Here is a 13,334-nt window from a genome sequence, read left to right on the forward strand (position 1 = left end):
TATTCATTTGAACAGAGCGAAGCCCAGAACCATGGCATGATCGTTCTGCGGCCCAGGAGCAAAGGTCTAACAACATCCCGATATTATTTATTTTTTAAAGAAGCCAATTTGCTTGGTGTTTGTTATTTTTAAAAGATGCCAAAAATAAAATATATATATGCTTGACGGTGAAGGGTTACAACCACAAACACTTCTCGGGCTACAGTTTCTGGAGTCCAGTCAGATGATGATTAGAGAAACTCAAAATGGATAATAACTTTACGTAGATATGAAGGGCAGGCCCAATTTACAACTCTTAGGGCTGATTCTTCTGAAATAGGATCTTAACATTGAGGGCTACGTTCTGAGTACAGCGGTATTGGGTGAAAGTGCCGGCAATGGAATTACCACCAGTATTAATATTCGGCCAAATTCTGAGTTTGAATTTTGTGGTAATTCCCTCTGTGCTAATTCTTCAGAGGAATTAATATTGGAGTTATCACTGCCAAACTGCTGACGATTCATTCGCTGATATATCCGCCAGTGTAATTACCCCAAAATTTCCCCTGCACACCCTCCTCGAAGAAAGGATTTCCACAGATATGCAAGTTAAACTTCAGCTGAAATACTGCCAAAACAAGCAGAATTGCCCACAGAAAACAGTGCAGTTACCACCACCCAAGAGGTGGCTATGAGTAGGTAGTACATGCTATCATGGCAAAGTAAGTGGAGGTAGGAGGCACATTATGAAACAAGCCTTTCAGAAACATCAAGAAGAGGAAATAAGATGGAAATCGTTGGCTTGGGTTGGCATGGGGACTTATAATTGGTTACTTATAACGTGTTTAATACCCAGAGGTTTCTGAGTGCGGAACTGGGGCTCAAACCTGTGTTGCTCCGTGGTGTTGCCCCCTGAGCTCTCCTCCTAAAACTTAAGCAGCCTTGCGTGAAAATAGTAGCTCTGTTCGGTGGTGGGCTAGAGAGACTGAAGAGGTAGCTGCTCTTCTGGAATGCCGTCCCAGCACGCTAGCTCAACCTGAAGCAGGCCAAGAAAAGCAAGGTCTTCAGTGAGGGCAGCAGGCAGTTACCAGCCCTAACAGCCCTTGAATACACAGTTATCACTATTAGCACCCTGGGTAATGCCCAATTTCCCTTTACAAATTATACACTATAACATAGCCACCATGGAAGCTAGTAAAGGGAATAAGTCAATTTACTATTTTCAAGGTGGGGATAACTGTGGCAGAGAGGGCATGAATCCTGAGAGACCATTAGGAGGAAAGTGCAGTCACGAGAGTGGGGAGGGGCTGTGGGCTGTTGGCTGGACCTGGGGTGTTGGTGAGTCAACCCGGGGTAGGGACAGAGAAAGGGAGAGAAATCGGCATAAGGTATCGAAAAACAAATGGCAGAATCCGAGGGAAATAACACATTCAGCTGAGATAATGTGGCTGGTCACTAATGGATTCTACGCGCATTCCCGGCTGTGGTGTCACTTGCCGGACAATAGCCAGTCACGTGACACAGGGGAAACCAGGAAATTAAATTAATAAATAAATAAATAAACGGCAACTGACGTGGTACGCCAGTTCGGGACTGAGCACAATAACAAGCGGTTGTGTTTTCTTTCAGTGCAGCGACGCGCTACGCCACATAAGTTAAGGCCTAGTGAACGCAACATAAACCCTGACTGAAGTGATTTAAAACATCACACCGGCCATGTGATTGGCCAGACACTCTCCCCTGTGTGGATAATCCAGCATATGCCTACTATCTCCTATAGCTATTTACAAGGAGCAGACGTGAGTAGAAGACCGTACCACCTACTTCAGCACTGACCACGAGGTAGTTAAATATGCTCTGATGCGATGGAGAGAGCTGGATAGAACATCAATGACATCGCATTTTTAACACATTGGGCCTGATTCATTGCACCATTATAAAACGCTTCTGTGAATCAGGCTGATACCTTCATATTTTCAAGAGCACTGCACATCTTTATGGGGTAAGAGTCTTGCTCACAAAAAGCAGGTGCATTCTCCTTTAAATCTCATAAATGGAAGAGAAAATGTAGCTTTCCAATTCTGTCCGCCTGACTCCAAGATGGCCGGATTCCAGGGAATGAATACTGCAGCCAAAGAATGAGCTACAATTATCTCGGGGTGGGTGCAACAGGGCCTTTTATTACTGGTGATGTCGTTTTCTTTTCCAATGAGCCATTTTTCACTAGTGTGACCGCTGACAGAGAAAGAGAGAAAAGCTTGAAATGCTATCAAGGGTCTGGAGAATTTTTGTTTCTTGGAAAATGATGTTGGCAGCCGGCTAGTGGAAAATGGTCTGGTTTTCATACAAACTTCTAATATTCATTTGAACAGAGAGAAGCCCGGAACCATGGCATGATCGTTCTGCGACCCAGGAGCAAATGTCTAACAATATCCCGATATTATTTATTTTTTAAACAAGCCAATTTGCTTTGTGTTTGTTATTTTTATCAGATGCCAAAAAAAATAAAAAATAAAAATATGCTTGACGGTGAAGGGTTAGAACCACAAACAGTTCTCGGGCTCCAGTTTCTGGAGTCCTGTCTGCTGATTATTAGACAAACTCAAAATGGATAACAACTTTAAGTGGATATGAAGGGCAGGCCCAATATACAACTCTTACAGCTGATTCTTCTGGAATAGGATCTTAACATTGAGGGCTACGTTCTGAGTACAGCGGTAGTGGGTGAAAGTGCCGGCAATGGAATTACCACCAGTATTAATATTCCGCCAAATTCTGAGTCTGCATTTTGTGGTAATTCCCTCAGTGCTAATTCTTCCAGAGGAATTAACATTGCAGTAATCACTGTCAAAATGCTGATGATTCCTTCGGTGCTATATCCGCCAGTGCAATTACCTCCCTCCCCCGGACCCCTACCTCAAAAAAAGGATTTCCACAGATATGCAAGTTAAACTACAGCTGAAATAATGCCAAAACAAGCAGAAGTACTCGCAGAAAACAGTGCAGTTACCTCCACCCAAGATGTGGCCATGAGAAGGTAGCAAATGTTGTCATGGCAAGGTATGTGAAGGTAGGAGGCACGGTATGAAGCAAGCATGTCAGAAACATCAAGAAGAGCAAATACGATGGGAATCGTCGGCTTGGGTTGGCATAGGGACTTAGAATTGGTTATTGATAACACATTTATTACCCAGAGGGTTCAAAGGGTGTACCGGGGGATCGAACCTGTGTTGCTCCGCTGTGTTGCCCCTGAGCTATCCTCCTGAGAATTAAGTAGCCTTGCGTGAAAATAGTCACTGTGTTCGGTGGTGGGCTAGGGAGACTGAAGAGGTAGGTGCTCTTCTGGAACACCCTTTGGTTAACAATAAAGAGATGAGCTGAAAAACCATTGCTGAGAAACATGTTCTAGCTGGTCACTTATATAAAATGGTTATCGTAGGAGTTAACCCAAAGCACTACATACGTAAGGAAGGGCTACATATGAGAGGACAGGAGGAACTTAAGAAAAATGGAAAGGCCATGTAAGTGAAGATAACACAGTGGACCAAGAGATGTCTATACATTGCATGGAAGATCTTCTTTAATCTTTATATGCAACCTGCATGGCATCTACTTGTCAAGTATTGGTACCACAGTTCTTCAACATGTTGCTCACACAGCTATATATAATTAATTCACCAAATAGAGATAGAACGTTTTGCCGTCATCATCATGTTAGTATCATCATCACAACCATATTTTAAAGTAGAGCTCAAACTGTGTGATTTCCAGTCCCATCAACAGAGTGTATGTGTGTACAACTCAATGACAAGAGCAAATGAAAGATTACAATTAGTGATTGCACAAAAATAGGATGGTGATCAAAAAATATAATTAGAGAAAAAGCAAATGACTGAGGGCCCTAAAAAGTATCCCTATAATTACCAAACACAGAAATTCTGTTTTAACACTGTGCCGTCTGGGTTAGCTGAACGGAGCACCAAGCCACTGGGATCCTTTGGTCTGTTGACAGTTCTGATTTCTAAAGACACCAGCTGAGCTTTGCTGTCAGATGGTCTTGCCCCCCCCCTGCACTTTGCACTATCACACTTGAACAATCTGAATGACACAAGGCCTAGTAAGATCGTTTGTTTTGTCATCTCTCTGCCTTCCCTCCCGTGTTGTGTCGTGCGTGGAAACACTTGTGTATTGGCGTGTTATAAATTACTTATTATATTATATAAAAAAAAAAAAAAACTGCTCCCTATACTCCATTCTCAGTTGAAATTACTGAGGCCCGTTCTAAAAAACGCCAAATGTAACGACAATGGCACAAACAACCATCTGAGTCTAGTCTGAACGCCTATACATTATAAATCTCTTATTCGTTCAACGAAAGAATTGCATCTTAATTCCAGGATTTCTAAAGCCAAATCTAGCTCTAAAGAGCTTTTTGTTATTCTCCAGGAGCTTAAAGGTTGTACTACCATTTCATTGCCCCCGGCAGACAGTGCTTGGTGTCAAAACATCCACAACAGCTTCACTAATAAAACTCTAACTCATCAAAACAACATTAATTCTCAGGTCAAATTATTGACTAATACCGCATCCATTCTAGATAACATGGATTCGCCCAATGATTCTCATGGCTTTACCTTTAAACCTGTTTCAACAGCAGAAGTTATCGACACCGTCTCAAAACTCAAACCCACTTCCTGTAGGAGAGATGTCTTTCCAGCCTCCTTATTCAAAGATCATATCCATACTCTTGCCCCATGGGTCACTACCTTTGTTAACAGATCTTTCTGTGAATCATATGTCCCCGAAAACATAAAGGAAGCATGGGTCACTCCTCTGCTTAAGAAGGAAAATCTGGATCCTGCAGAGGCAGGAAATTATCGCCCAATCACTAATGTTCCCTTTATGCTGAAAATCATAGACAAGATTGCCTACTGTCAATACCAAACTTTAGTCGAGGAACATGATATTCTAGCCTCACAACAATCTGGGTTTCGCCCCAATCATGGGACTGAGACCGCACTGTTAGATTTAAAATCTTACATTGGTGGTCTTGTTGACAAAGGGCATACTGCCCTGTTATTATTATTAGACTTATCCACTGCGTTCAATTTAGTCGATCATCAACTACTGGCGGATAGACTAATCACAATCGGCAAATGTTCCCCTGAAGCCTCTGCCTGGTTCAAATCATTTTTGGGTCCACGGAACATGAGAGTTACTAAGGATAATGCTCACTCCATGGCTTCTTTACTATTATGTGGTGTTCCACAGGGCTCATGTCTTTCGCCTCTTTTCTTTAATATCTACTCTCGTCTTCTCTGCACTCTTTTGTCAGCCCTAGGCATCTATTTTGCCAATTACGCTGACAACACGCAGGTTGTTATTAAACTCACTGGTGAGTATCTAAAAGATGTAGAGTATATTAACTCCATCTTCACTGAAATCCAGAAGTGGATGGCGTTAAACTCACTGGCCCTCAACAATGCAAAAACAGAGCTGTTGATTTTAGGTACCCAGAAAAAACTGAAGAAACTTGACACAAAATATGACAACTTTCTGATTGGTCAACATATAATTCCTGTATCTAAGTCCGTAAAGACCTTGGGAGTTTACTTTGACCCGCAGCTATCCTTCACCCGTCAGGCCAATTACCTCAAATCCTCGTGTCATTATTATATTCAGCTTCTATGGCAGATTCGTCCCTATCTGTCTAAAGAGAACCTTGCTGTGATTGCAGCCGCCATTGTAAACTGCAAGCTGGATTACTGTAACAGTCTAATGATCGGTACCTCCCAGGCCAACATTAAAACTTTGCAGATTATACAAAATAATGCAGCACGCGCTGTAATGGGCCTTAAGCACAACATGCACGTCTCGGACGCCAGGCACAGCCTTCATTGGCTTCCAGTGAAACAGCGCTTACACCACAAAGGCCTTACTACTGTGTTTAAATGCCTTCATGGTCAAGCTCCATCTTACCTCGCTACTAGGATCAAAAAGAAACCTGTCACCCGTTCCTTGCGCTCAAGTAGCAACACCGTCTTGGTTCAGCCCCCATCTATCCTGAAAAGATTTGGGGGTATTAGCTTTGACTCCTGGGCCCCGGCTCTCTGGAATGTACTCCCTAAATACCTTACTAATTGTGAGTCTCTGCCTATCTTCAAAAAGCAATTGAAGACCATCCTGTTTGACAAAGGATAGGTCTCTTCTGTCTCTTTAGCATAGCTCTCTCGGTATTGAAATCAGTCTCCCGCTATCTTTTCCTCATTCTGCTGGTCTTTGTGAGGTTTGGGTTCACCAAGTCTCCATGTCTCTTTGTTTTCCCTGTCTGACTTTGTTTTTTTGTTGTCTGTCTCCTTCTTCCTTTTGTGTGCGCCCTGAGGCCTATGGGTTAGTGGCGCAATACAAGAATACAGATAGATATATAGATAGATAGATAGATAGATAGATAGATAGATAGATAGATAGATAGATAGATAGATAGATAGATAGATATATAATATCATATCAAGTTATGCAGCAAAGCTTCCTCACAGTCTTCTTTGGTTTGGAGCTCTTTCCTATTTTTTTATCGGGACGTCTCCCGGGAAAGAGGACGTAATGACACAGACTCCCAGGGTATATTGAACCATTGGTTAAGGCATGCAGGTTGCACTTATAATCTGAGGACTTCACCATTCAAATATTTTGTGGCGGCTAAATCATTGGTGGTCCCCAAATTCACATTTTCCCTGGGCTGGTTTCCTGTGTCCCTGTGTCGGGCAGATCACGCGTTGGCTCCTCTTGTCCTCGTTCTTCCGAAGCAGGTAGACCGCATGGCATCTAAACACGTCCAACTCCCGGCTCCAACACTTTTGTCAGCTGGCTTGTCAAACCCAGTAATCTCCCTTGATAAAGGGATTGTTTCTCACAAACAAATTCAGTGAAAGTCACCAAACTACTACGGCCCAACATTCACCAAAAAACGAAACTCTAGTGCCATGCTTCCAGGAGAATTCATATTGCCCTCACAAATACGCTTCTGCTCTAAAGTGAGTTGTTTTGTCTTGAGTCCTGCACTCATGCTTACTAATAACTAACCACATTAAAGAAACAAGCATCTCTGCCTTGACAACCATATCCACTTCCACTCATCACTATTATTAATCCTCTCTGATTTTGGTCATTCTCTCACCTAGTTTCTCTTTTCTACAGCCTTTTTCCCAATCCTTCCCCTCATTTCTTCAGACTAAGGTCTGGCGACACCCTGGCAGGATCACAATATGACACCTTTCGGACAAGGCCAGGCTCTGTAAAACCACATATTTCGAACACATTAAATATGTCATAACCAACTACGAAGCCGTACTCACACAGAAATAGTGAATCTGTGGGACACCCTAAAAGCAAGAGGACAAGTGAAAGGCATATCCAGGGCAGTTATTTCTTTTTTTTCAATTAAGTTTGAGTACATTCTTTACAAGATTTTTGCAAAAGTCAAAGGAGAGAAGGAGGAAAGAAAACACCCCATTTACCAGGTAAATTCTGGGCCAGAGGGTTGGGTTTCTCTACAGCTATACCCATATTGATTCCTTAAATTAAAACTTTGACAGTATCTTGTTCATGAACGACACTGCGGTTATTACCACAGGCACTTTTTCGCCACTCAAAAGCAGGGCCCACCATGCAGCGAGCTCAAAGTTGGCATATCTTTAAGATGCTGACAAAAATGTTTTGCTCTTGTTTCAGTCAGCCCTGTGCAGAAGAGTAACAATGTGTTAATGTTTCTGCTTGGTACCATTCTAAACAGAAGCAGCCAGTGCTGTCTTTCAGGGCTTTAAATGGCAAACGTGACCCAATTATTTCATTTGTCAGCGGCAGGTTCAATCTGAGCCGGAAGAATTTGCCTCTATAAACTCTGGATGGGAATTTGATCAGATATTTAGGTAGCACGCCCAGTGCCCTTACTTCATGAGCCGTGTGCTGGTGTAATTTATAGACAGTTGCCTCATTTAGGATCAGAATCCAATCCTGCTCTCCAATTTTGGTTTTCACTTTAGATGGATTTCTGTTCAGATCTTCAGAGGACCCAAATTCCCTCAATTTTTCCACCTTTCCATTGGCCTATGCTTTCAATGCCCCATTAGTCGCTTTCACGATTTCTTTGTGAATCAGTTCCATAATGGGTATGTTGGCACACAATAGACATTTTCCTAAATAAGGCCATTCTCTTCCATTCCACTTTGGCTTTCAAGGATTTCAAACCTAGTTCTCTGCGCAAAATCTGGATGGGGACTGACATTGCAATTCTCAAGACTTTCTTCCAAAAGATGCCTTCCAAGATTTTCCATATCTTGTTTGGTATTCTGAGTGTTGCATCAGATCCATATATCAAGGTTGGAACAACTTTCATTTTGTAGAAGTTCACAACCGGGACCATTGAAAATCGACCACATTTCTTGTTTAGTATGATCGCCTGACTTGCCAGTGTTTTAGCTTTCTGTATCTAAGAGTCAGTGACTGCTGCTTCAATATGGATGTTGTTTATCAGTATTCCCAGGTATTTGACCCTTGCTTCTTGTTCAATTTGTTTTTGGTCTAGTTTCCACTTGAAAGTTGTTTTAGATTTTTTTGATTTTTCCAACACTAGGATCTTCGTCTTTGTTGTATTTATCTGGGGATCATTTTCGATTAAAACAGGTTTTCAGCGTATAATAGGAGGATTAGGTGGCCCCCGCCTATCCTTAGGGGAAAACTGCTTGCAGGGTTAGGTTGAGATCCATCAAGAAGAGATTAAAGAGGGCCAGGGCCAATGGACAGCCTTGTTTTTAGGCCTTTACTTGTTGTTATTTCCTGGGACAGTAGTCCAGATGTATTAAGTCTTATTCTCATGCTGGTATTTGAGTGCAAAGACACCAGGGGTTCTAGGATCGACCTTGGGCAGTTCCAAGTTTGTAACTTGTACCACAATCTAGATCGACACACATGGTCAAAAGTTTGGACAAAGTCAGCAATGGTGATATATATCTTAGGTTTGTCCTCCCAAACCATTCCCTTCAGGATACTTTGGATCAAGATGTTTACAACAGTGTCTATACCTCGGACAAATCCAGTTTGGAAGGAGTCGTTCCGTCCTTCCAATTCACGCCATTCATTTAGCCGTATCAAAAGCATTGATGCGAAGATTTTCCAAATCACATCAATGAGGACGATGCGACAAAAGTTCTTAGGGTCTTCTCTGTCTCCCTTCTTGAATACCGGGATGACAATTGTGCTCCTCCAAGTGTCAGGGATGCAGCGATTCTATAGAATTCTCCTGAACAGGAGATGAATGAACCAAACCCGGTATGCCAGATTTTGTTTTTGCATGGTGTTGGTAAGGCCGGTTCGGGCCCACAGCACAGGAGTTGTTCAACTTCAGAAGTTTACCTTCAATTACCTCGATTACATGCAGAAACTCCCAGATTGATCATTCTTTTTTGGTTCCACAATGGCACAAGTCTTCTTCTATGCATAGAGCTTCTGAAAGTGGGCAACCCATAATTCCTATGTGGCACAATGTATCTTGGGTAGTTCCACATTCTCTAGGCAGCTTTTCACAAGAGACCAAAATTCCCCAGGCCTTCTCCAACAGATTGTTTTCAGCATTTTTTCCCCGAATCATGTTGATACATTTCCAACCTGTGGGCTCGTACCCACTTTTGATATTGTCCATATGCAATTTTGGAGTAGGTCATCTGATGTTTAGAATTCATTGCTCCTTGTTTCATTTTTCTCATTTCTTTTATTTTTGACACCAGCGTGTCATCATTGGAGTGCAACTTAAATCTGTCCACCCCAGGTATTCAATGATTTCTTACAAGAAAACATTTAAGGAGAGCGGTGTAATCTACTGAACCACCAGCTTCAGTTTTCCCCTCACATGCGCTCCCCTTAATGAATCACATAGATAGATGGTCAATGAAGTCTTTTGAGATTCTCAGTCAGGACCCACCATTGCATTAGGAAAGAGGATCCAGTCTTACATATTTTGCAATTTTTGTCTCAGACATCCAGGCCATTACTAGCAGATGATTCTGATCGCTATGAGCGGTTTTCACTACTTTGAATGATATAACATGCGGAAGATGGGTCCTTGACACAAATATGTAGTCTATGAGTGCCTCATGGCCATCTTTTACCCGGGTTGCTTGTGGCCGCTTATCCTCCCACATGTGGCCATATAGCATATGCAGGTCCCTCAAGGTCATTAATGATTGCCTCTTGTCTCTACTGCAGTTTGGTGTAAGCAGATTTTTGAGGTGTCATCTTCAGAGGGGCAACAGGCATTCACGTCGCCACATAGGATTATGTCACAAACGTTGTGTTTTACATGTGCGTCATCTATCAGTGAGGTCACCAGATCCAGAAATCCTTCAGTCAACGTTGCTCTTGGATTCCAAAATAAGTCTATGATTGCCAGGGGTTATTCTTGTATCTCCCGATGGTCTCTGACTGGTGGTGACCATCCCACTATGGCAACCTGGCATAAAGGTTGTCAAGGCCCACCTCGATCAGTCTGAGCCCACTCCCGGATTTAATCGCAGTCAAAAGACCAGATGATGGTCTGCCTTTAGGGCCCTTTCTATCAGGGTTTAGAATAACGGTGAATGTATCCAAGCATGGTCTCATCCGTAATCAAGTCTCCTGGAGGCACACTATATCAAAATCACCCAAGTTTAAGTCGCTGTTAGTAGTAAGATGTTTGAATCCTCTTGTGTTCCATGAAGCCAGCCTTAGATGGTCCTTCTTATGGAGCTATGATACACAGCAATAGTGAATCTATGGGACACCCAAACAGCGAGAGGCCAAGTGATAGGCATATCAAGGGCAGCTATGTCACTCATGGGCCCTCAACCTAGATTCCTCAGGGAAAATTAGTATTATACCAGTGTTACAAACGTGTCCCTTTGCCATTTCATTCATATTTATACTAACTGCAATAAACAAATGCATAGCACCTGGTCAATGGAACATGTTTAAAGTTACACTGTAGTCACTTTTTAGGGGCCCTTTAACATTTAAATTCTCTCCTGCATTTCTTTTTATATTGCTGACCTGTTATTGTGGGCAGAGGAAAGTCTATTGATGCCCCCGCCACTGAAATCGCCCAAATTGGAGTCATCTACACAAAGCTTTTGTTTCTGACTTGAGGGCACCACACCTCGGAAGGGAAATTCTTTTTCATCCCTGGTCCGGGGATAAAGTTTCATTCTGTTTGGATCCTGTAAACCACCCCTAAAAAGTGGACTTGTACTCACCTCATCGTATGCAGCTTCCTGAATTAAATTCCCAGGCACCTTCACAGTGAGTAACGTCCTATGGGCCCTGTGTTTGTGGATTATTCTTACCCTCGGTGATCCTTGTGTCCTGGGGTTTAGACTTTTAATAGGCACATCTTAACCACATTTTCCCATTTACTCCCATTGAAGTTGAATCCTGCTCTGCTGCACCCTCTCGCGTGGCTGGCGGGTGACAAACCTACTTCAGAATTCTTTGTGGTCTTTTCTGCCACCCCTGGGCTTGTTTGCAGTCAAATTGACACCTGTGGGGTACAACTCTGGCTTACCTGTCGTTTCTCTGTCCAGGTAGATCTGCCTACAGACTTTGTCCCAATGAAGAACATTTTACTCACATTTAACTCTTTCAAAGTGACATTAGGTTTTTTTATCTGCCCTAGGATATTTTACCTGCACCCATCTTGGGTCTAGTGAGACTGGAATGTTAGTTTTCATCTACAGTATTTTAATGTATAGTTGTGATTCTACTTCTGCCTCTGTTAAGTCCTGATTACACTGTAACAATGTCTAGTTATTATGTAGCCATTTCTCCCTGAATAGTCATATCCTGTTTCTCTCAGCCTACATGTTTCTTGTCTATTGGTGTCCTTTGGCAGTATATTTGCTTTGTTTTCCTCCCCTCTAGGCCCTGCATTAAGCAATTGTGTAGTTTCAAAATACTATGTCCTTGAGCTGTAGGGTCACAGTGAATGAGGTATGTTTGGCATGTGAGGCACGGAAATCATTATCTTCATAGTGTGTCTGCATGTCTTGGTCTCCTCTCATACCAACAGCCGGTCACTATACGTAATGTCCCTCTGACTATTTAGTGGACTAACAATATGGTATAGGAGTTGGATATGTCTTTATGACAGTGCACTGTTTTTATACATGCAGCGGTATTTCACTGTGTGCTATGTCTACTTATAAGACTGACTGCTGTGTCACACTACCTACCATAAGAGGGGTCTGGCTTCCCTTTTTGGGCTGGGTGCATTGCTCCACCTATAGATTAGTAGCTGTACAGCACTCTCCTTAGGGTTGTTATAAAGGTGCCTTAACAAAACATATTGCCAAAAAGAAAAGCTGAATCAATGCATGGTATGCTAGCTAGTCACTAAATAATGACTGATCAGCAAATCAGTACTGTTGTTCTCAACATTTTGGAAGCTGTAGCTCCTGGTCAACATTTAATTACCTTAAGCTGCGGGGGGCCACCCCCTGAAGAATGAGTGCACTTTTTGTTCATAAAGCAAGTTTATTGTACAAAGTCTGGGGAGCAGCTAGCTGACTATTGAGCCAAATTAAACCAAGCCTCACTAAACCATATCAGTTTACATCTTATAGATTTTTTTGCAACAGTTAAACACTCCCAGATACTTTATTACAATCCAACCCCACATATGATCGGACAAAAATCTCTTCAAATAAATCTCACCTGTTTCCAATTCCTACACTCTCATTGGCCAGTGTTTTCTTAATTGTCATCTTTAGATTATATTCATAGCACGTCCTTTCTTCGGATTTGTCCGAGGTAGGTCATGACATCAGCACATGGTTTAACATATGTATGGTAACATAATTAATTACTAGCAATAACTGACCTAAGCCCTTTTAACCTTAACTTTTAACTGCACATGGTTTCATAAATATTTCAAGCACTATGAAGAAGGCTGGGTAATACGTTCTCTTTGAATTTTCGATAACTATCTCATTTCAAAGGTCACTGGTCCCACTGGAACATTCTAATTTACAAAACTGCTTTTTCATCGCACACAGCACATCTAATAATACAATTTAAACACCTGCGTTTAAGTCACTTTGGCCTTGAGCACTGAGTCACCCGTATTTTACTGCTGGCCAAAACAAAGAGCAAAATCCCTCAGTCAGGCTACCCTGCATCAGGAGATTACATCTGTCATCTGTAATACGTATCAGACCATACAACTCATGGCCAGTTCCTTCAGCTGAACTGACCGCGAAAGTTGTAGTTGCGTATTTACCCATCCTCTAAAACTCCACAGGAACAGATTCTTAAAAGTCCACTTTGCAAACAGC

The 13,334-nt window shown here is 42.2% G+C and overlaps 1 protein-coding gene across 1 annotated transcript in view; it reads right to left on the reverse strand.

Annotated features, from left to right (window-relative positions):
• Positions 1-13,334, reverse strand: part of IL11RA (interleukin 11 receptor subunit alpha) — a 422,207-nt gene that overhangs the window by 16,448 nt on the left and 392,425 nt on the right. The gene's annotated exons all lie outside the window — the stretch shown is intronic.

The sequence above is a fragment of the Ambystoma mexicanum genome, chromosome 6p (genome assembly GCF_040938575.1).
Source record: "Ambystoma mexicanum isolate Mex_15411 chromosome 6p, UKY_AmexF1_1, whole genome shotgun sequence".
Classification (NCBI taxonomy): Eukaryota; Metazoa; Chordata; class Amphibia; order Caudata; family Ambystomatidae; genus Ambystoma; species Ambystoma mexicanum.